This window comes from Apium graveolens, chromosome 6, assembly GCF_009905375.1.
Source record: "Apium graveolens cultivar Ventura chromosome 6, ASM990537v1, whole genome shotgun sequence".
In the NCBI taxonomy this organism is placed as follows: Eukaryota; Viridiplantae; Streptophyta; class Magnoliopsida; order Apiales; family Apiaceae; genus Apium; species Apium graveolens.
In genome coordinates, this window is record NC_133652.1 from 76,163,641 (window position 1) to 76,186,383 (window position 22,743).

The window sequence follows — 22,743 nt, forward strand, 5'->3', positions numbered from 1 at the left end:
CTGATTTTTTTATGTTTTTGGATAGGTTATTAACTTCTAAGGGTTCCTGTAACAACAATTCATGGGTTGCCTCCCACGCAGCGCTTCTTTTTCGTCATTAGCTTGACGTTCCGTACCTTTCTCAAGTAGTCAACAAAATGGCACTAACCACTTCTCGGTTTGCCATGTCCCCATAGTAGTGCTTCAACCGCTGACCGTTAACCTTGAATGCTTGGTCCGAATCATTCTCAAAAATTTCCACCGCTCCATGTGGAAACACAGTTTTGACAATAAAAGGTCCAGACCACCTTGATTTCAACTTTCCAGGAAAAAGTCGGAGCCGAGAGTTGAATAAAAGAACTTGTTGCCCTGGCACAAATAACTTAGGATGTAGCTTCCTATCGTGCCATCTCTTCACCTTTTCCTTATACATTTTGTTATTTTCGTACGCTTGAAGTCGAAATTCATCCAGTTCATTAAGCTGAAGCATTCTTTTCTTACCAGCTGCATCTAAATCCAGGTTCAATTTCTTCAATGCCCAGTAGGCCTTATGCTCAAGCTCCACTGGTAGATGACATCCCTTACCGTACATCAACTGAAACGGTGACATCCCAAGTGGAGTTTTGTATGCTGTTCTGTAAGCCCAAACAGCTTCATCGAGCTTTAAAGACCAATCCTTCCTTGACGGACAAACAACTTTCTCTAGAATACGCTTTATCTCTTTGTTAGACACTTCCGCTTGACCATTTGTTTGCGGATGATAGGCAGTAGCTATTCGATGATTCACATTATAACGCTGCATCATAGAAGTGAACTTACGGTTGCAAAAATGCGATCCTTCATCACTTATGATTACCCGAGGTGTTCCAAACCTTGTGAAAATTTGCTTATGAAGAAAATTTAGCACTGCCTTTGCATCATTTGTCGGTAAAGTTTTAACTTCGACCCATTTTGAGACATAATCGACTGCCAGCAAGATGTACTGATTATTGCAAGATGAGATAAAAGGCCCCATGAAATCGATTCCCCATACATCAAAGACCTCGACTTCAAGCATCACATTTAATGGCATTTCATCCTTCCTTGACAAATTTCCCACTCTTTGGCAACGATCACACCTTAAAACAAACTGATGAGCATCCTTGAACAAAGTAGGCCAGAAAAAACCTGCTTGCAGAATACGAGCTGCCGTCTTCTCACCTCCATAGTGTCCACCATAAACCGTGGAATGGCAGTCTCGTAATATCCCCTCCGTCTCACAGAACGGGATACATCTCCTGATGATCTGGTCAGCTCCCTGTCTAAACAAATATGGTTCATCCCACATATACCACTTCACCTCATGCAGAAACTTCTTCTTTTGAGCGGATGTCAAATTAGGAGGCATTATATTGCTGACGATATAGTTTACAATATCTGCAAACCATGGTTCTTCCTCCTGAATTGTAAACAACTGCTCATCCGGAAAAGATTCATTGATTAACGTCCTATCTTGTGAAGTAGAATCGGGATTCTCCAACCTAGAGAGATGGTCAGCTACTTGATTCTCAGTACCTTTTCTATCTTTGATCTCTAACTCAAATTCCTGAAGTAAAAGCACCCAACGAATGAGTCTCGGCTTCGAATCCTTCTTAGAAACCAGATAGCGAATAGCTGCATGATCAGTGAATACTGTTACTTTCGTACCAAGTAGATACGATCGAAATTTCTCAAAACCAAAGACTATAGCCAAAAGCTTCTTCTCAGTAGTGGTGTAGTTCAATTGGGCACCATTTAAAGTCTTACTCGCATAGTAGACCACATGGAAGAGATTTTTCTTGCGCTGTCCCAGAACTGCACCTACCGCATAATCACTCGCATCACACATCATCTCAAACGGTTCTGTCCAATCTGGTGGTGTAATAACTTGTGCAGTGATCAAACTCTTCTTGAGAGTCTCGAATGCTGCCAAACATTCATCATCAAATTTGAACGGCACATCTTTCTCAAGCAAATTGCACAACGGCTTAGATATCTTTGAAAAGTCCTTGATGAATCACCGATAAAAACCCGCATGACCAAGAAAACTACGGATTCCTTTCACAGAATTAGGTGAGGGAAGATTTTCAATGACTCCCACCTTGGCCTTGTCCACCTCCAGACCCTTGCTAGAGACCTTATGCCCAAGGATAATGCCTTCACGCACCATAAAATGACATTTCTCCCAATTAAGCACCAAATTAGTTTCCACGCATCTTTTGAGTACGGCGCGCAGATTATTCAAACATTCATCATATGAGTGTCCAAAGACGGAGAAGTCATCCATGAACACTTCGACGTTATTTCCAATCATGTCAGAGAATATAGCCATCATACATCTCTGAAAGGTGGCCGGTGCGCCACATAACCCAAACGAAACTCTGCGAAAAGCAAATGTGCCAAATGGACAAGTGAAGGTAGTCTTTTCCTGATCCTCTGGTGCAATACAAATCTGATTATACCCGGAATAATCATCCAGAAGACAAAAATACTCATGTCCCGCCAATCTGTCAAGCATCTGATCAATAAATGGAAGGGGGAAGTGATCCTTCCTTGTAGCTTTGTTCAATTTTCTATAATCCATGCATACTCTCCATCCTGTAACTGTTCGAGTAGGGATGAGCTCATTCTTTTCATTTGCGACCACAGTGATACCTCCCTTCTTAGGTACACATTGTACGGGGCTCACCCACGAGCTGTCAGAAATAGGATAAATGATGCCTGCATCTAGCCATTTCAGAATTTCTTTCTTCACCACCTCCTTCATGATGGAATTCAGTCTTCGCTGCTGTTCCACAGTTGGCTTACTACCTTCCTCTAGCAGAATTTTATGCATACAATATGAAGGACTTATCCCCTTGATGTCTGCTATGGTCCATCCTATAGCCGATTTGAATTCTCTCAAAATCCTTAAGAGCTTGTCTTCCTCACTACCTGAAAGGTCAGATGAAATAATAACAGGTAATGTAGATGAATCACCTAAAAAAGCATACCTCAAGTGTTCAGGTAATGGCTTGAGCTCCAAGGTAGGTGCTTCCTCTATTGATGGTTTGAGCTTCCCTTCAGCATTCTTAAGGTCAGAAGTACCAAGAGATTCAAATGGTATGTCCAGCTTTCGCTTCCATGGAGAAGCGTTCAGATATTGTAATTGCTCGTTGTTATCTTCATCATCGCTGTCAAAATCCCCCACTAAGGCCTTTTCCAATGCATCAGACATTAGCATGTGATCGAGTTCCGAAGTAACCGCAGAATCAATCACATCCACTTTTAAGCACTCCTCATCTTCTGTAGGGAATTTCATTGCCTTGAATACATTGAAGGTCACATCCTGATCTTGGACCCGTATAGTAAGTTCCCCTTTTTGCACATCAATCAAGGTACGGCCAGTAGCCAAGAAAGGCCTCCCCAAGATTATGGGAATCTTCTTATCTTCCTCAAAATCCAGAATAACAAAATCTGCTGGAAAGAAGAGCTTATTTACCTTGACGAGCACATCCTCAACTATGCCCCTTGGGTAAGTAATGGAACGGTCAGCCAATTGTAGTGACATGTATGTGGGTTTTGGATCAGGCAGATCCAGTTTTTTAAAGATCGACAACGGCATCAGATTAATGCTTGCTCCCAAATCACAAAGGCACTTGTCAAACGTCAGATTGCCAATTGTGCAAGGAATGGTGAAGCTCCCTGGATCCTTCAGTTTTGGTGGTAACTTTTGCTGCAGAACAGCGCTGCATTCTTCCGTGAGAGCAACGGTTTCAAGGTCATCCAGTTTCACCTTCCTTGAAAGAATAGTCTTCATAAACTTCGCATAACTAGGCATTTGTTCCAGAGCCTCAGCGAAAGGTATATTGATATGAAGTTTCTTGAACACCTCCAGAAACTTCCCGAACTGTCTATCCAGCTTTTGTTGCTGCAATCTCTTAGGAAAAGGTGGTGGAGGATAGAGCTATTTCTCCCCTGTATTAGTCTCAGGCAGAGTGTGTTCAACAGTAGTCTTTCTTGGTTCCGCCGCTTTCTCCTTTTGCTTAGATTCTTCATCTCTAACTTCAGCTTCGACTTCCTTTGCCTTTTCAGCATCAGCCACTTTCCCAGACCTTAAGGTAATAGCCTTGACTTGCTCTTTAGCTTCCTTCCTGCCTGGTACTTCCGTGTCACTGGGAAGAGTGCCAGGTTGATGATTGAGCACTGCATTGGCTAATTGACCGATTTGATTTTCCAAGGTCTTGATAGAAACCGCCTGACTCTTGCACAACAGCTTAAGTTCCTCAAAATCAGCACTAGTAGGTGCAGCTGCACTTCCCTGTTGAGGATATGATTGCCTTGTAGCATACTGCTGTGGTTGCTGGAATCTAGGTGGGTTAAACTGTTTACTCACTCCTTGCTGATATGGTGGCTGAATAGCATTCTGATTATTCCCCCAGCTGAAATTTGGATGATTTCTGTTATTAGAGTGATAGGTCGCTGGCACAGGCTGCTGTTGTCACTGATAATTATTCACATACTGAACAGATTCGTTTACAAGAGAACACTGATCCGTAGCATGAGAACCTGCACAAAGCTCACAAACCATAGCTATTTGATTAACTCCATACGTAGCCAAAAAATTAACCTTCATTGATAGCGCTTGGAGCTGGGCTGCAATACCGGTGGCTGCATCAACTTCCAGAATACCTGCTACCTTGCCTGACGTCATCCTCTGAGTTGAGTTTTGATGCTCATTTGCAGCCATTGTCTCGATAAGATTATACACCTCAGTATATCTTTTAGCCCATAAGGCTCCTCCAGCTGCTGCATCGAGCATGGGCCGAGATTGGGCCCCCAAACCATTATAGAAACCAGTGATCACCATCCAATCCGACATTCCATGATGTGGACATTTTCTCAACATTTCCTTGTAGCGTTCCCAAGCCTCGCACATAGATTCTGTAGGTTGCTGCGCAAACTGAATAAGAGCACTCCTCATAGCAGCAGTCTTTGCCATCGGATAAAATTTCACTAGAAACTTTTGCTTAAGATCTTGCCACGTAGTGATGGACCCAGCTGGTTCAGAATGTAACCAGTCTTTAGCCTTATCCCTCAGTGAGAATGGGAAAAGCCTCAACTTGATAGCCTCATCAGTCACGCCATTATACTTGAAAGTGCTGCAGATCTCGACAAAATTCCTTATGTGCATGTTGGGGTCTTCAGTTGCTGCTCCTCCAAAAGAAACAGAATTCTGCACCATCTGAATAGTGCCCGGCTTGATTTCAAAGGTGTTAGCTTGAATAGCCGGATGAAGGATGCTTGACTGAATGTCGTCAATTTTAGGCCGAGAAAAATCCATAAGAGCTGGATCAGCTTGAACAATACGATCTCCCATGTTTACTGGTTCTTTCTGCTCAGTTCCTGAATCCGAATCCTCGAAATCTAACTTCTCCGGAATATCAAGAACTTCGTCTGTCTCCTCAGCTGTATCTAAAGTCCTCTTGCGAGCACGAGAACGAGTTTGCATAAACGCTTGCTAAAGTACCTGAAACACAACCAAAAAGAGTAAGTAACTACTACGTCCTAATCACTGAGTCCTAATGACCAATGATGGTAAGTACATAAACTAAACAAATACGTCGAGTCCCCGACAGCGGCGCCAAAAACTTGTTAGGGCGAAAACACGCGCTAATATTCACGCAAGTATACGCGTTCATAAGTAATATAGAATACTTTCTAGTTCGTTCCCTCAGAGACTCAGACTAAATTATTGTCTAATTAAACTCACTCACCAATGTATGATTACTTCTCAATGTTAAGATAATAACACTTAAAATTGTTGATTAAATATTAACTATAATTAACTACTTAATTAACCACTTAACTAACACTTCAATTTATCAATAATAAAACACTCATGAGATCACAACTTCATTATTACTTCCTTCTATAGCCATTGTTATTACCTTTAGTATGTGACAATGATGATATTGATCGAATAACACGAAACTGATAAAAGCCAACTTTCATTGTACTAATACCATTCTACCAAGCATCCACAATTAAGATAGAAGTTGAATAGTCATCAATTATGTTGAGTTCCTATATGTCTACAGAAATTGACAACACAACGATTTAAGCACAAGTTATTCCTTTTGATTACATAGGGCAAATAAAACTGTTAGAGTTACCCACTAATCATGCACAACGTACATGAACCTATGCTAGCATGGCAAGTTCTAAATCTCAAGATCCACCGTCGCTTCACAAGAGATTAACACCCTATCTTATATGTTCGCGACGCACATAAGACGAATACGCACAACCAATACTAGATATCAAGCAATCATCACACACTAAAGTATTAAACAATTAACTAAAGAATTCCATAATAAATCCGTTGCAACCCCATGATCACGATTAGCCCATAATAGAACTTATCGCCATCATGGGTTCATATGAAATCATGATAAACAAACTCAAGAAAATAATAACTAAACTAATTATATTAAAACAGAGTACGTCACAAGAGTAAATAAGTCAAAGCAAGAAAACTAGCATCCAACGTTACAACGAAACAAGAATCATAAGAAAATATGCTTCCTCTTCGTTGCGGTGTGCTAAATCGGTCTTCTTCCTTATCTCCTTCGCTTCTTGCATAAAACACAATCTAAAACATAATCCCCTCAATACTCTATGTGAAAACGTCTCAAATCTACCTATATAATAGTCCCATAAAACTCAGATTACATAGAAGTTGGAAGCCAAACAGAAGTAGAAGTCTAAAATAATTTATCTTTTTCCCCGACCCTGCGCGGCCGCTCAGCATAGCTGCGCGGGCGCGCAGGTTGCTGCGCGGCCGCTCAGCATTGCTGCGCGGGCGCGCAGGCCTCTACTGGAAAAAATCCAGGTTTGCTCCGTTTCTTCGCCGTAATCTGCCCATTCCTTTCCTCTCGCAATGGTGAACACATGCCAAGGCTTATTCTTGATGATTCCTCCCCCGAAATGCAACTAATACCCTGAAATGCATAAACACTAGAAAAACGCATCAAATACACAAAATACTTGATTTCAAGACACCAATTTAAGCCATTTTAAGACGTTCTAAGTGGTATAAAATGCCACTTATCAGTTAGGGGCTCCCGCCTTCTGCCAGGTACTCTTAACTTGTACAAATTTTCATTCGAGAGCACTTCTTTTAGCTTTAGGGGATCGTGGGCCAACCAAGACATCTTCCCATGGGGGTCCTGGTCGGCCTAGACCCTCCATGTAGGGGACTCGGCCCCCACGAGTCTTAGTCAGTCGGGACCAGACCTTTATCAAGGTCTTGGTCAGCCAAGACTCTCCATGTAGGGGACTCGGCCATCTTAAGTCCTGGTCATCTTAGCATCTTATCCATGTCTTACGTGGAGTTAGCTTTTTTATAACCATTCTTCTTATTTCTATGCCAGGCCAATGCCTACTTTGCTGTATCCTCCACACAGAGTATCAAAATAAGGAGTGACTATGCAGCATTGCAAGTCTCCATGGAGAAAATAAAGATATCCTCTGAGGATTGGGAGTCTAAGGCACATCAAACGGAGGAAAAGACTGCTCTCTTCAAGAATAAGTACTCTAAGGAGATGATAAAGAGGAAGATGAAGTGGAAGAAACTTTTGAATATGTACCATGAGTCCAAAGAATTTCTCATGTTGATGGATAACCATGATGATCAGATGCGTCCCATGAACCTAACGATTGGATGGAACAAGGGCATCAAGGACGACTACAATAATTATACGGACGTCGTCGACCCAAGCCTTTTCTCCTGCCATTGGCCAGCTTCCGTGCTGCCCCAGCCGAACAGGATTTCGGGGTTGTACCCGAGATAAATCATCAGCAGTCTTTATTCAGCTCGAGCCGTGGGGATTCTGGCTCTAAGGGTAAAGCTCGTTTAGGAAATTCTATCACTGAGGCTGTTCTTTATGGGAAGATCTGGGAGCCGATTCCGGGGAGTAGTAGCTCTTCCTCCGAGGTTGGCTCAGATGAAGATGATAAAGAGGAGGAGAAAGATGAGGAGGAGGACGAGGTCGCTCATGGAGCAAGAAATAAAGAGGAGGATGATTCTTTAGATGATAGCCTTGTGTGGCTTTAGATGCCACTTGTGACTTTTCTATTCAAAACTTTATTTATTTGTAGTCCTTTTTGGGATTTTGAACTTTTATGGTCTGTAACCTAACTGTCCATGGGGATTGATTTGTGATCCTTTGGGATCTTATCTATGCATTGTTAGTTCAATTTCATACTTATATTTTATTTTCGGCATTTGGTCATTCGGGACTTGCATTTCTTAGATGCTCGTACTTAAATAAATTTGTAGACAAGATGATAGGAACAAAGTTACATAAATAGATAATACATTTTGAAAACGAGTTCGACCCTTACATAAAATGGTTTCATCGACCTAATTTATATAGATACTACTAAGTACTATGAACATATTATGAACATCCTAAATATAATAAACCTTCAGGTTCAAAACGTGCCAAGTGCGGGGCACTTCATCACCGTTCAAGGTCTCTAGCTTGTAGGATCCCCGTCCTAATGTCTTCCTAACCTTATAAGGTCCTTCCCAGTTAGGGGCTAGATTTCCTCTCTCCCCGACTCCTCACACCTCAATCTTCCTTAAAACCAAGTCTCCTTGCTGAAAGAACATTTCATTAATTCTTCTATTATAATAGAAGAAAGCTCTTCGTTGATGCTCTGCATTTAGGGCTAATGCTTTATCTTTGACCTCGTCAATGAGATCGAGAGCAAGCCTCATGCCTTCTTCATTGGTCTGTGGTTCATGAATTTTGACCCTAGGTGATCTATGGGTGATCTATACGGACACCACGGTTTCGGCTCCATAAGGCAACATGAATGGGGTAGATTTAGTCATCACTTTGCAAGTGGTACGATATGCCCAAAATATAGGCAACACCTCGTCCATTCAAGTGTTCCTCGAGTGTTCGACCATTTTCTTAAGTCCATCAAGGATGATTCGATTAGCAACTTCCGCCTTCCCGTTTTCATGCGGGAGTGCAACCGAGGTGAAGCGAAGTTCTATGTTGTTACCATTACAGTACTCCTTGAACTGTGCATTATTAAACTGTCGCTCATTATTCCTGACAAGGATGTATGGGATTTTAAACTTGCATATCACATTCTCCTAAAGAAATTGACAAATCAGCTGAGTGGTTATCTTTTCCAGTGCCTTGGCCTCAACCCAGTTGGTGAAGTAGTCTATAGCTACCACGATGAACTTCCTTTATCCCGATGCTACAGGGAATAGACCAAGTATATATATTCCCCACATTACAAAAAGGATGGTTGTGCTGATATATGTAAGTCTCTCTGGGGGCTGTCGTACTATTGGAGTGTGCCTCTGGCATATGTTGTATTTCTTCACATAAGCCTTTGCAACTAACATTGTTGGCCAGTAGAATCTCAATCGAGTTATCTTGTGAGCGAGGGCCCTGCCTCCCAAGTACTGCCAACATATCCCCTCATGGGCTTTCTTAAGCGCCTCATTTGCTTCAAGAGGTCTGAAGCACTTTAAGTATGGAATGACGAAAGACCTTTTGTACAGGAGGCCTTTAATTAACAAATATCTCAATACTCTCACTGATAATTTGCGTGCCTCCTGGGCATTGTCGGGGAGCCATCCAACCTCAAGGTGAGTCTTGATTGGATAGATCCAATAAATTTCCACACCGATTGGTGCTATCAAATTTATCACATGGATAGTTTGGGTCTTCAGGACTTATAAGTAGATAATTCTTGGGTAGTTCTCGATTTCAGACTAGGCGAACTTAGATAAGGCATCGGCCGTAGTGTTCTCCTCTCTCAGAACATGTTCAACATACCATTCATCAAACTGAGCCAATATTCACTTCACGATTCTCAAGTACTTGGCCATTGTATCATCCTTGGCCTCAAACTCTCCATTGACCTGAGCAACGATAAGTCTTGAATCTCCAAAAACTTTTAAGGTTCTTGGCCCTCACAGCTCTAGCCAAGCCTAAACCGGCTACCAAAGCTTCATTTCTGCTTCGTTGTTCGTAGTCGGGAAATCCAACTTCAAAGCATACTTAATCATGAACCCTTCGAGGCTTTGTAGGACTAGGCCCGCACCGCTGGATTTTGTTTTTGACGCTCCATAAAAATGGAGAACCCAATGTTCTTTATCTTTCTCTTTCTCTTCTCCTTTCGGGGTTATTATCTCTTGCCCCCCGACTTCTTGGTCGTCAATCGTGCATTCGACCATGAAGTGTGCTAAGGCCTGAGCCTTGATGGATGTTCAAGGCTGGTATTTGATGTCAAACTCACCCAACTCAATCGCCCACTTTATGAGTCTGCCACTTGCCTTCGGGCTGTGAATACAGTTCCTCAAAGGTTGGTCCATCCGGACTTCGATCTTGTGAACCTGGAAGTATGGCCTCAGCTTCCTCGAGGCTGTGACTAGGGCGAGTGAAAACTTCTCAGTGGTGGAATAGTTCAACTCCGCTTCGTAAAGCATCTTAGTCACATAGTAGACGGGCTTCTGGAGTTTCTGTTTTTCCTTTACTAGGACAACACTCACAGATTGCTCAGAGACTACGAGGTACAAGTAAAGAATATCTTCCGGACTAGGTTTTGCCAACAATGGGGCCTCAGTCATATACTTCTTCAACTGTTCAAAGGCCTCTTGGCTCTCAGTTGTCCACTCGAAGTTCTTCACCTTCTTCAGGGTTTTCAAAAAGGGCAGGCATTTGTCTCCCGACTTGGAGATAAACCTCCCTAGAGCTGTAATTTTTTCAGTCAGCTTTTGAATATCCTTGATGGAGTGTGGTGGCTCCATATCCAGGATGGATATAATCTTGTCGGGGTTGGCCTTGATTCCTCTCTTCGAGACCATATGACCAAAAAATTTCCAGATTTAACACCAAAAACATACTTGGCAGATTTTAACATCATCTTGTGGTGCCTCAGCACTTTGAATGCCTCTCTAAGGTGATTAATATGATCGGCCTTGGCTAGGCTCTTGACTAACATATCGTCACATAGAACTCCATGGTCTTTCCCATTAGATGGGAAAAATCTTATTCACCAATCTCTGATAAGTAGCTCCTGCATTCTTAAGTCCAAAAAACCATAACAAGATAGCAAAAGACACCAAAGTTGGTTATAAAAGATACCTTGTGAGTGTCGTCTTTATGAATTTTGATTTAATTATATCCGCTGAAGCCATCCATGAAGCTCAGCATCTCGTGTCCATCATTGGCATCTACTAGGGTATCAATCCTAGGTAGGGGATACCAGTCCTTCGTGCACACATCGTTTAGATCAGTGAAGTCGATGCATATCATCCACTTTTCATTAGTTTTCTTGACCATTACGGGGTTAGCCAACCACTCGGAGAATTGCACTTCCTCAATAAATCTATCTTCTAGGAGCTTCTCGACCTCCAGCCTATCAGGGGCATAAGTTATCTTCTTGTTCTTACAGCTTTTCCAGGAAAATGTATCACTATTCTCTTGTAAGAACGTAGTTAGATGGCCCTTCAAGGGCTTCTCCAAAGATGCTCCAAGATATGTGACCTTATCTGGTCTAAAGGGTCCAAAGGTATTGGGATCAAGTCCTCCGCTAGCTACACCCAAAGTTCTTTATTCTTACGGACATCCATGTCTTCTATGGGGAGAACCTGCCCCTAGTTTTATCGGGCCTAAGTGCTGCAACACAACAACTGTGAGCCATTTTTTGATCTCCTTTTGCTTCTCCAACATCATTTCTGATGGGGGAACTTCTGCACCATATGATATGTTGAAGGCACAGATTTGAACGCATGAATCCCAGTTATTCCCATGATAGCATTGTAACTTGAAGCTGCCTTAACAACCTGAAAGTTTAACATATGAGTGGCCTCTCTGGGATCTTCCCCAATAGTTACAGGAAGTTCTATTGCTCCTTCAACTTGGCATTTCACTTGGTTGAACCCGTAGATGGGTGCGTCGGAAGGAGTCAGTTGGGAGTCATTATACCATATCCTTAGGAACGTGTCATGGAACATTATATCTATTGAAGCTCTTTTATCGACAAGGACCATTTTGACAGGACAATTTCGGATTATTGGGGTGATAACCAGAGGATCATCTTGGTGAAACTTCAAATCTTCAAGTTTGAGGCCGCCAAACTCAATCGTCCTCTCAGTCTTAGCACGCTTAGGCGCCTCTCCGACTATATTCATCACTTCTCTCGCATACGCTTTTTGAGAGTTTCTTATAGTCCCAGCAGTTGTTCGGCCTCCTGAGATCATATTGATTACGGGCCCTCAGGGCTGTTGGTTACGATCTTGGATGTTGCCCCTTCGATCTTCGTCTCTTCGATCATTATTATCTCTTTTTTGGCCTCCAGCCTCTTCACCCTTAGTAAAATGTCCGAACTTTCCTCTTCAGATCAAATATTCAATTTTATTCTTGAGTTTTCTACAATCATTGATATCATGACCGACATCCTAGTGGAACCTACATTATCGTCTCTTGTATCTTTTCTCGGGGTTTCCCCTTAGTGATTTCGGCCATCTAAACTCTTTGTCCTTCTTAATTTCCAATAGGATCTGGCTTCTTGGGGCATTCAGCCCAGCATACTCAGTGAACCTTGACGGTTGATTCTTCTTAGAAGTAGAGTCAGAGTTTTTGCCAGTTTTAGGATATTTGTTGTTAGCATTATACTCCTGATCCTTCTTCCGCTTCTTGTTGCCCACGGGTTCATTATTCACCACTGTCTTATTCATACTTTCCTCCACCTTGATATATTTTTCGACCCTATCCTGGAGTTGCAACATGCTTTAAAGAGGGCGCTTGGCCAGAGACATCTTGAAGCACTCATCCCTAGTCCATTCCCTAGTCCATTATTGAAGGGCTTTCATAGTTACCTTGTCATTGAGATCCAGGACCTTCAGGACCTCCTTCGTGAATCGGTTCAGGTAGTCTCTAAGGGACTTATTCGCTTCTTGGACAAGACCCATGAGAGAAACCGAACTCTTCTCATGAACTCTACCACTAATGAATTTCTTGATGAAGGCTTGACTCAATTCTATGAAGGACCCAATTGAATTTGGGGGTAGGCGGCTATACCATCATTAAGCCATACCCGAAAGGATTTGAGAAAAGGCCCGACATTTGATAGCGTCGTTCACGAGCTGTAGCAGCATGGCATTAGAGAATGTCCTAAAATGATTAGCAGGGTCGCTAGTACTATCATATACCTTGATGGTGGGCATCTTGAACTTTCTCGAGATGTTAGCATTCATAATCTCTTCGATGAATAGTAGATTTGGATCATCAGGATCTCCTAAGGGCATCAAGTTATTCGGGTCGGCCCTTGGGATCAGCACTCTCTACCTTGGTGTTACACCTTCCAGGTCTATAATATGAGAAAAGTCTATTGGCCTTGCTATAGGTGGGGGCCTTGGTGTCTAGTGCATCTCTAGGTCACGCTTTAACCTTTGAATTTCGGCTTCATGAGCCCTGATCCTCTCTTGTACATCTTGGGAAATCATTTTTTGGGTGCTGCGGTATTGTTGGAACCCTTCATGTTAGGGCTCCTTACTAGCACGCCTCCTTCTTGGGGCGGTCTTCTCCTCTGATGAATCCAGGTCTCTAGCAGAATAAGGCCCGGAGAAATCTCGATCTTCAGGGATTGGAGCTAAGCCACGAATGTATTGGGGTATCTGCCCTTGTCATTTACCTCAATTAGAGAGACTAATTCCTCCAACCTCTGGGTTTAGAGGCATCCCGTAATATGGGTTAGTAGTCCATGGGGTCATGACAGTTGAGTATTCACACCCGAAAGGTTACGAGCCTAATGGCGCATGTACTTTTTGAATAGGCAGGTTCGTCTCTTAATGAGCATGGGGATTCATCCCTTGAGGAGTAGGAGGATTCGTCCCTTGAGTTTAGGTGTCAGTAGTCGTTCAAAAAAGTCGAATCTCGTCTTAATCATCATTTTTCAGGACTCTTCGGCGTAATTTCCTTGGCTTGGACATGGAATTTAGTACATGTGGCTATTTCTGCATCCAGAGGGGAGTATGTTAGATGGAATAATTTCTTAGATGTATTACTACATCCCCAAGGGTTAGGCCCTCTTTTTACAGGCCAGTGGAATCTTTATGCTTAAAACCCCGACTCAAGTAGTCATTTATTTGGTACCTCCCAAGGAGCAGGAACTTCCATTCTAACCCTTCTCAGGGGATTTCATCCACAAACGCAAAGTTTATGGTTGACTAATATGGTTCATCATCATTTAGCTATTGCATTTATTTTTCTCATTGTCGGTCATATGTATAGAACTAACTTCGATATTGGACACAGTATGAAAGATCTTTTAGATGCACATATTCCTCCGGGGGACGATTGGGACGTGGGCATGTCAGCAGTCGTTGCTGGAATTACATCACCTTAAGTGGCATAGGTTGAGTGTGCTGGAATCTCAATGGAGGACAAGAGTGTCCTCGTGCAGGTTGCGCCGGTGGTTCCACCGGTAGTTCTACTACGCGTGTTCACCATGGTTATTGATGCATTCTCATAGGTGGCGCCAAATATTGTGGAATAAAAACAAGGGTACGTTCGTATTTAATGTTAAGGTTTTGTGAATTTTGAGCTTTAATGGTTGTGATTGCGTTCATGGACTGGTTGTTCTCGCAAGATGCCTACGTATCTCTGTGTTGTAAAGAATCAAGCCAAAATGTAATTCTATATTGAGGGGTAGAGCCCTTTATATAGTGGTGAGTCCAGGGTTAGACTCATGTCGGGAGACTTGATGGACAAGTCTCCAACTTGGATTCCATGGATGGTAATTAGGACTCTTATAAGGTAGGGGATTTTAGATCCTTCCTTGTAGAAGTTAGTTTCCATATTGGATGTCATGTTCTTAGTCTTTTAGCCGTATTGTGCTGAGTCAAGCGTAATTAATGCGATATTTAATGTGTTTTAAGGATATATTTTCTATCCATATCAGACATATATCAAACTTTTTGAATTTTTGATAGCTATACCAACTACCGTGTTGACGATTACTTCAAAACAATATTTTTATCAGTTCTGATAAAATAAAATTGTGAACGACATACATTTTTTATTTATTTTTCAATCTAATTATTTTGTATTTGAAATATTAAGTTAAAATGATATTTTTGTATATGTATATACTTTATTACAATTATTTAAAATTATATAAATATATTATTTAATCAATATACACACATAAACACTATTAGCTCATAAAATAAGTTTAAGATTATACATATATATATAATTTCAATATCATATTTATTTAATGTTGGATTCAAATACTCTAGATTCAAATATAAATAATATATATTTTATTATGTATATGGATAATATCGTTTTTCATCAGATACGAATACAGATATTTCGGATTTTTTTCATAAAAATTCACTTGTGAAAATAAGAACAATAAAATTTCATAATAATAATCCTTAGATTAGCCTCAGATATTTTTCCTAGAATTATAAGAAAAACATGTAAATAAATAAATCTAGGCATCTCCTATGAAATACAAATAAATAAAATAAATCTAGGCATTTATTGTCAAATATTTACTAGTATTTGCAAACTACATTAATAATATAAAAACCCTATTCTTTTGCATATTAGACTTTCTAGGCTCTATATTTCCCATTTTGGTGCCTCTCAAAAAAAGAAAAAGAAAAAGACTATAGTTCTTTTTCTATTTATTAGGCCTATTTACAACTTTTTAGGCTCTAACTCGATATATTCCCAGTTGGGCCTTCCTGGCACAGTAGGCCGCAAGGGGTAGCAAGCAACAAAAACAGTCCAACAGTTAGACTATATACGTTGGCGCGTTATTTTTATTCAAGTATACTAGCATATGATTATCATTTTTTATATATTTTTTTTAATATTTATTTTTTATTTAATTAATTTTTAATAAGATTAATTTTATTTTTTAAATAAATTTTATGTTCTTCATGAATAATGTATTTTACAAAAAATTATACTTTTTTGTACTTATATATTTAGTTATTATTATATTATTATTATTATTATATTTGACAGTGATAACCTAAATATAACATATGTGTTAAAATTTATTTTATTTCTTTCATTGTTCGATTTTTTTCACATTATAAATTTTTAAATAGATATTTTAATCCTATCATATGTTAGATATATTTGATAATGTCATGACTAATGTGATTTATGTTTAGTTTACAGATCTTACTTAAACAGGACAAATCAGTACTTAACTGAAATCAGTACTTATACTGAAGTCAGAACTTAAGTCATCAGTACTTAAGGTTCAGGAGATATTTATCAGAAGATAATATCAGAACTTAAAGGAAACGTTCAGATAATAAGGAAGGCAGCTGATTTACAGGAAGAGAAGATCGAGACAAACATAAGAAGAAATATTCATGAAGAAGAAATTCTATGAAGAATAGAATACTTGGAAGAAAAGATATCTGATTGATATATTTTAGGAAGCAGAATTATATTCCATATCAATTAGCGATTATCTTGTAACTGTGTAGTATATAAACACAGACATAGGGTTTACACTATAAGTGTTATCATTATCGAGAAGATTATTCATTGTAACCCTAGCAGCTCTCGTGATATTTGTTCATCACTGAGAGAGGACAGTTCCATACTGTAACAGAGTTTATTGTTTTGAATAAAGTTTGTTTTCTGTTACTTGAGTTATTAAAGTTCGATTTGATTGTACTATACACTGTATTCACCCCCCTCTACAGTGTGTGTGACCTAACAAGTGGTATCAGAGCCTATCTGTTAACACACAAACACTTTAAGATCCAAAAACAATCATGTCTGAAGTAGAAACTCCAACTAAGCCCACCAAAACTGAAGAACCTCCAAAGACACAAATCCAAAGCCGATATGAGACTATTAGAGTTCCCATATTGAGACCATCTGAATATCCCATATGGAAGGTGAGGATGACCATGTTTCTGGAAGCTACAGATCCAGAATATCTTGATAGAATCAAGGAAGGGCCTCACAAACCAACCAAGCTCGTTGTTGCAGTTGCAGGTGAAGCAGCAAAGTCAGTACCAAAGGAAAAGAGTGATTACACTGCTGAAGATATCGCATCAATTGCTAAGGATGCTAAGGTACGACACTTACTGCATAGTGCCATTGATAATGTAATGTCAAATAGGGTAATAAACTGCAAGACTGCAAAGGAGATATGGGATGCCTTGGAAATAAGATGTCAGAGAACTGATACGATTAAGAAGAACATGAAGACAATACTCACTCAAGAGTATGAACACTTTGACTCAAAGGCTAATGAGTCTTTGACTGATTTATATGATAGATTTGTCTAACTCTTGAATGATTTGTCACTGGTTGATAAGGAGTATGATCTTGAAGATTCAAACCTTAAATTCATGTTGGCTCTTCCTGAAATATAGGATTTGAAGGCAACAACAATAAGAGACAACTATAATCTTGATGAAACAACTCTTGATGAAATTTATGGGATGCTCAAGACTCATGAACTTGAGATAGAATAAAGAAGCAAGAGGAAATGAGGAAAGTCAAGGACAGTTGCTCTTAAGGCTGAAGAAGAATCCCCCAAGGCAGCTACCTCAAGGAAAGGCAAGAGTAAAGCTCTCTTCACAAAGTCTGATACTAAGTCATCAAGTTCTGAAAATGATGATGACTCAGAATCTGAAAGCTTGCCTGAGACGGATGCTGATGAAGAGATGATGAAGCTGTGTGCTCTTATGGTGAAAGGAATCACAAGATTGCATACAGGAAGTTCAGGAAGGGAAAGAAGTTTTTCAGGAAAGGCGCAAGTTCTGATAAGAAGAATTTCAGAAAATCTGAGGGCAAAGGAGTAAAGTCTGACAGAGGAGATTATACAAATGTCAAATGCTACAACTGTGGTGAGAAAGGCCACATATCTCCTAATTACAAGAAAGTGAAGAGTGACAAAGGCAAGGCTCTTGTCACAAAGAACAAAAACTGGACAGACACCTCAGATTCTGAAAGTGAGGAAAATTATGCCTTGATGGCAAATACTGATATGGCAAGTGCTGAAAGCAGTTCTGAAGCAGCTGAGTTAAAGGTACCTCAAACTACTTATGCCTTTCATACTGATGATATCAATGAGTTGAGAAGATATCTTAAAACCATGTTCATTAGCTATAGAGATCAAACTTTAACATGTGAAAGATTAACTTCTGAAAATCTTGTTTGCAAAAAGAGGAATGATTATTTAGAAAAAGAGTTAGTCATGTTCCATTAAACTCAGAAAGATAGAGATGATGCTTTCTATGTTAGATATGAAGTGCTTAAAATGAATGAATCTCTAAAAGCTGAGTTAGAAAGGGAAAGAGAGATTATCAGGACTTGGACTAACTCTGGCATAACAACTCAGAACTTGTTAAGTAGTGAAAACTGGAAAGAGGGCTTAGGTTATGGAGAGTATAAGAATGATAAAGGAACTGTAGATATTAAGCCTATAGCTGTTAAACAAAAGCCAAAGTTAAAACCTGTTAAGTTTGTAGCTGTAAAGTCTGATATTGAGAAATCAGAAGTTAAAAAGGAATTAACTTCTGACAAATTAAAACAGGAAAAGACAACTGAAGTAAACATAGGCTTAATGACAAAGAAGCAACTTAAGCATAAGCTGAAAGATGTTAAGAATGCAAACAAGGTAAAATCACCTAGGAAAAATAGGAATGGAAAGGAAGGTGTGAATAAAAGCAATGATTATAAGCCTGTTCCTGATGCTCCTAGAAAAACATGTCATAACTGTGGAAGTTCTAACCATCTGGCTTCTTTTTGCAGGAAGAATAAGAACATAAACTCCTTACCTTCAAAGTCAGGAGTTAAGAGTCAGTCTGTTAGATATAAGCCACAAAATCCTTGTTTTCATTGTGGTAGTTTATGGCATTCCATTTATACTTGTAAGGAATATCATAGTTTGTACTATGATTATTATCAAATAAAACCTTCTTTAAAGAAAGCTAGAATTGTTCCTTCTAGTATAAGTTCTGATTCAAAGTCTGATAGTGTAAATTCTGATAAGAAAAATGTTAACATAAACTCTGATGCTAAATCCGCTGCAAATGTTAACAAACTTAATAAGGCCAAAGGATCCAAGCAAATCTGGGTCCTTAAAACTAATCATTAGTGGTCTTTGTGATTGCAGGGCAACAGGAAAAACATCCTAGTTCTGGATAGTGAATGTTCAGGACATATGACAGGAAATAAAGCCCTGCTATCAGACTTTGTTGAGAAGACTGACCCAAGTGTTTCTTATGGAGATGGCAACATTGGAAAAATATTGGGATATGGCAATATCAATCTTGGGAATGTCATCATTAAAGAAGTAGCTCTAGTCTTAGGACTTAAACACAATCTGCTGAGTGTCAGTCAAATCTGTGACAGAGGTTATCATGTGGATTGCTTTGAAGAACACTGTGAAGTTGTAAGTAAATCTACAGGCAAAGTTGTTCTGAAAGGATACAGGCGTGGTAACATTTATGAAGCCAAGCTTTCAACAAGTGCTGATGGTTCTGTAATTTGTCTGATGAGTAGAGCATCAATTGAAGAAAGCTGGAATTGGCACAAGAAACTCTCTCATTTAAATTTCAACAATATAAATGAACTAGTCAAGAAAGATCTTGTGAGAGGACTGCCAAAGTCAGTATTTGCTCCTGATGGTCTTTGTGATTCTTGTCAGAAGGCTAAACAAAGGAAATCCTCATTCAAGAGCAAGACTGAATCATCAATTTTTGAGCCTTATCACATTCCACATGTTGATCTATTTGGTCCAGTAAATGTCATGTCTATTGCAAAGAAGAAATATGTTATAGTCATAGTGGATGAGTTCACCAGATACACATGGGTGTATTTCTTGCACACAAAAAGTGAAACTGCATCTATCTTGATTGATCATGTCAGGAAACTGGATAAATTGGTCAAAGATTCTGAGAAAATAATAAGGAGTGATAATGGTACTGAGTTCAAGAATTTGATAATGGAAGAGTTCTGCAAAAACCATGGAATCAAGCAGGAATTTTCTGCTCCTGGAACTCCACAGTAAAATGGAGTTGTTGAAAAAAAGAATAGAACTCTCATTGAAGCTGCACGTACAATGCTTGATGAAGCAAAGCTTCCAACCTATTTATGGGTTGAAGCTGTACAGACTGCTTGTTTTACTCAGAATGCAACACTCATTAACAAGCAAGGAAAGACACCATATGAGATGGTGAAGAATAAGAAGCCAAATCTGAAGTATTTTCACGTATTTGGATGCAAGTGTTTTGTTCTTAAGACTCATCCTGAACAGCTATCAAAATTTGATCTAAAAGCTGATGAAGGAATCTTTGTTGGACATCCACTTTCCACAAAAACCTTCAGAGTCTATAACTTGAGAACAAGAGTGGTCATGGAATCTATCAATGTCTCCTTTGATGATAAGAAGATTACTGGACTTGAAGATTTTATTGATCATGATCAGCTGAGATTTAAAAATGAAGACTTAAATTCTGATACTGAAAATTCTGACAGTCTAAATCCTGATGCTGCAAACTCTGATGGATTAAACTCTGATGTTATTGAAACTGTGGTGACTACGCCAAAGGAAGATGCAGCTATGCAGGGGGAGCATACTCAAGATATAACCATATCTCAAGAAGCATCAGAACATACATCTGGCTCTTCAAGTTCTGATTCGTCAAGTTCCGATTCGTCAAGTTCTGATAAGCCAAGTTCTGATAGTTCTGAAAACTTAAATTCTGAAGGATCCAACTCAGAGAGCATAGTTTTAGGGGGAGCATCAGAAAATGTTGATGAAGATAGCATTGATCATGGGGGAGCATCCAGTTCTAGAGAAAACCTTCCATCTGCAAGGAAGTGGACTAAATCACATACACCTGACTTAATTATTGGAAATCCTGATGCAGGTGTCAGAACTAGAACAGCTACTTCAAGTGAATGTCTTTACAATTCTTTTCTTTCTCAGACTGAACCAAAGAAAGTGGAAGAAGCTCATCAAGATGCTGATTGGGTGCAAGCAATGCAGGAAGAGTTAAATGAATTTGAAAGAAACAAAGTCTGGACCCTAGTGCCAAGACCAAAGAACAGATCTGTTGTTGGTACAAAGTGGGTATTCAGAAACAAAACTGATAGTGATGGCATAATTACAAGGAATAAGGCAAGGTTGGTTGCAAAAAGATATTCTCAACATGAGGGAATTGACTATGATGAAACATTTGCACCAGTTGCTAGATTGGAAGCCATAAGGATATTTTTGGCTTATGCTGCTCACAAAAAGTTTACTGTCTTTCAAATGGATGTGAAAAGTGTTTTTCTTAATGGAGAATCGGAGGAGGAAGTATATGTTGAACAACCTTCAGGGTTTGTAGATCCCAAATATCCAGATTATGTCTACAGGCTTGATAAAGCACTCTATGGCCTTAAGCAAGCTCCAAGAGCATGGTATGATACTTTAGCTCAGTTTTTTCTGGAAAGTGAATTTAACAGAGGAACAATAGACAAAATACTGTTCTACCTCAACCATGGAAAGGACTTACTTCTGGTTCAGATATATGTTGATGATATCATTTTTGGTTCTACAAATGACAGACTTTGCAAGAAGTTTGCCAAACTGATGCAGTCAAGATATCAAATGAGTATGATGGGGGAACTTAGCTATTTTTTGGGCCTTCAAGTCAAGCAGAATGAAGAAGGCACTTTTATCTATCAAACCAAGTACACCAGAAATTTGCTGAAGAAATTTGGGATGCAAGATTGTTCAAGTGCATCCACTCCCATGGCCACTGCAACAAAACTGGATAAGGATACTGGTAAATCAGTAGATATTACTGATTACAGAGATATGATTGGCTCTCTACTCTATCTAACTGCTAGTAGACCTGATATCATGTATGCTACCTGTCTTTGTGCAAGATTTCAAGCAGATCCAAGAGAACCTCACTTAACAGCTGTGAAAAGGATTTTCAAGTATCTTAAGGGAACAGCTAATCTGGGATTGTGGTATCCCAGAGAATCAGATTTTAAACTAATAGGTTACTCAGATGCAGATTTTGCAGGTTGTAAAATTGACAGGAAAAGCACAAGTGGAAGCTGCTAATTTCTTGGAGGCAGATTGGTTTCTTGGTTTAGCAAGAAACAAAAGTCAATTTCCACATCAACTGCAGAAGCAGAGTACATTGCTGCAGGAAGCTGTTGTGCACAGATTCTTTGGATGAAGAATCAGTTACTGGATTATGGGTTAACATATTTTAAAATCCCTATTTACTGTGATAATCAAAGTGCTATTCCTATGACAGGTAATCCAGTTCAACACTCAATGACAAAGCACATCAGCATTAGGTACCACTTCATAAGGGAACATGTGGATGAAGGTATAGTGGAATTGTACTTTGTTCCAACAGATCAACAACTAGCAGATATCTTCACAAAACCACTGTGTGAAGCTACTTTTACAAGATTGGTAAATGAACTTGGAATGGTTTCAGGTTCTTTCTCTAGTTCTGCTTAGTTTTTGTTCTGATGCATCAGACTTTAGGATCAGTATTTACAGATATTACTCTCTCTGTGTATTAAGTGTTTAATTGAAAATTGCTTAAGTACTGATTGTTATCTGATGTGAATTTCTAAACTCTGATAGTGATATGATTGTTTCTGTGACTATTCAATCCTATGAGGATAACTGTGCTAGATGCTGACCTAGTAG

The 22,743-nt window shown here is 39.6% G+C and overlaps 1 non-coding gene across 1 annotated transcript; it reads left to right on the forward strand.

Moving 5' to 3' along the window:
- Positions 1 to 4,856: 4,856 nt before the first annotated feature.
- LOC141669765 (small nucleolar RNA R71) lies at positions 4,857 to 4,963 on the forward strand. The gene has a single exon (XR_012554026.1). It is a non-coding gene; the product is annotated as a small nucleolar RNA R71 (small nucleolar RNA).
- The last annotated feature ends 17,780 nt before the right edge of the window (positions 4,964 to 22,743 follow it).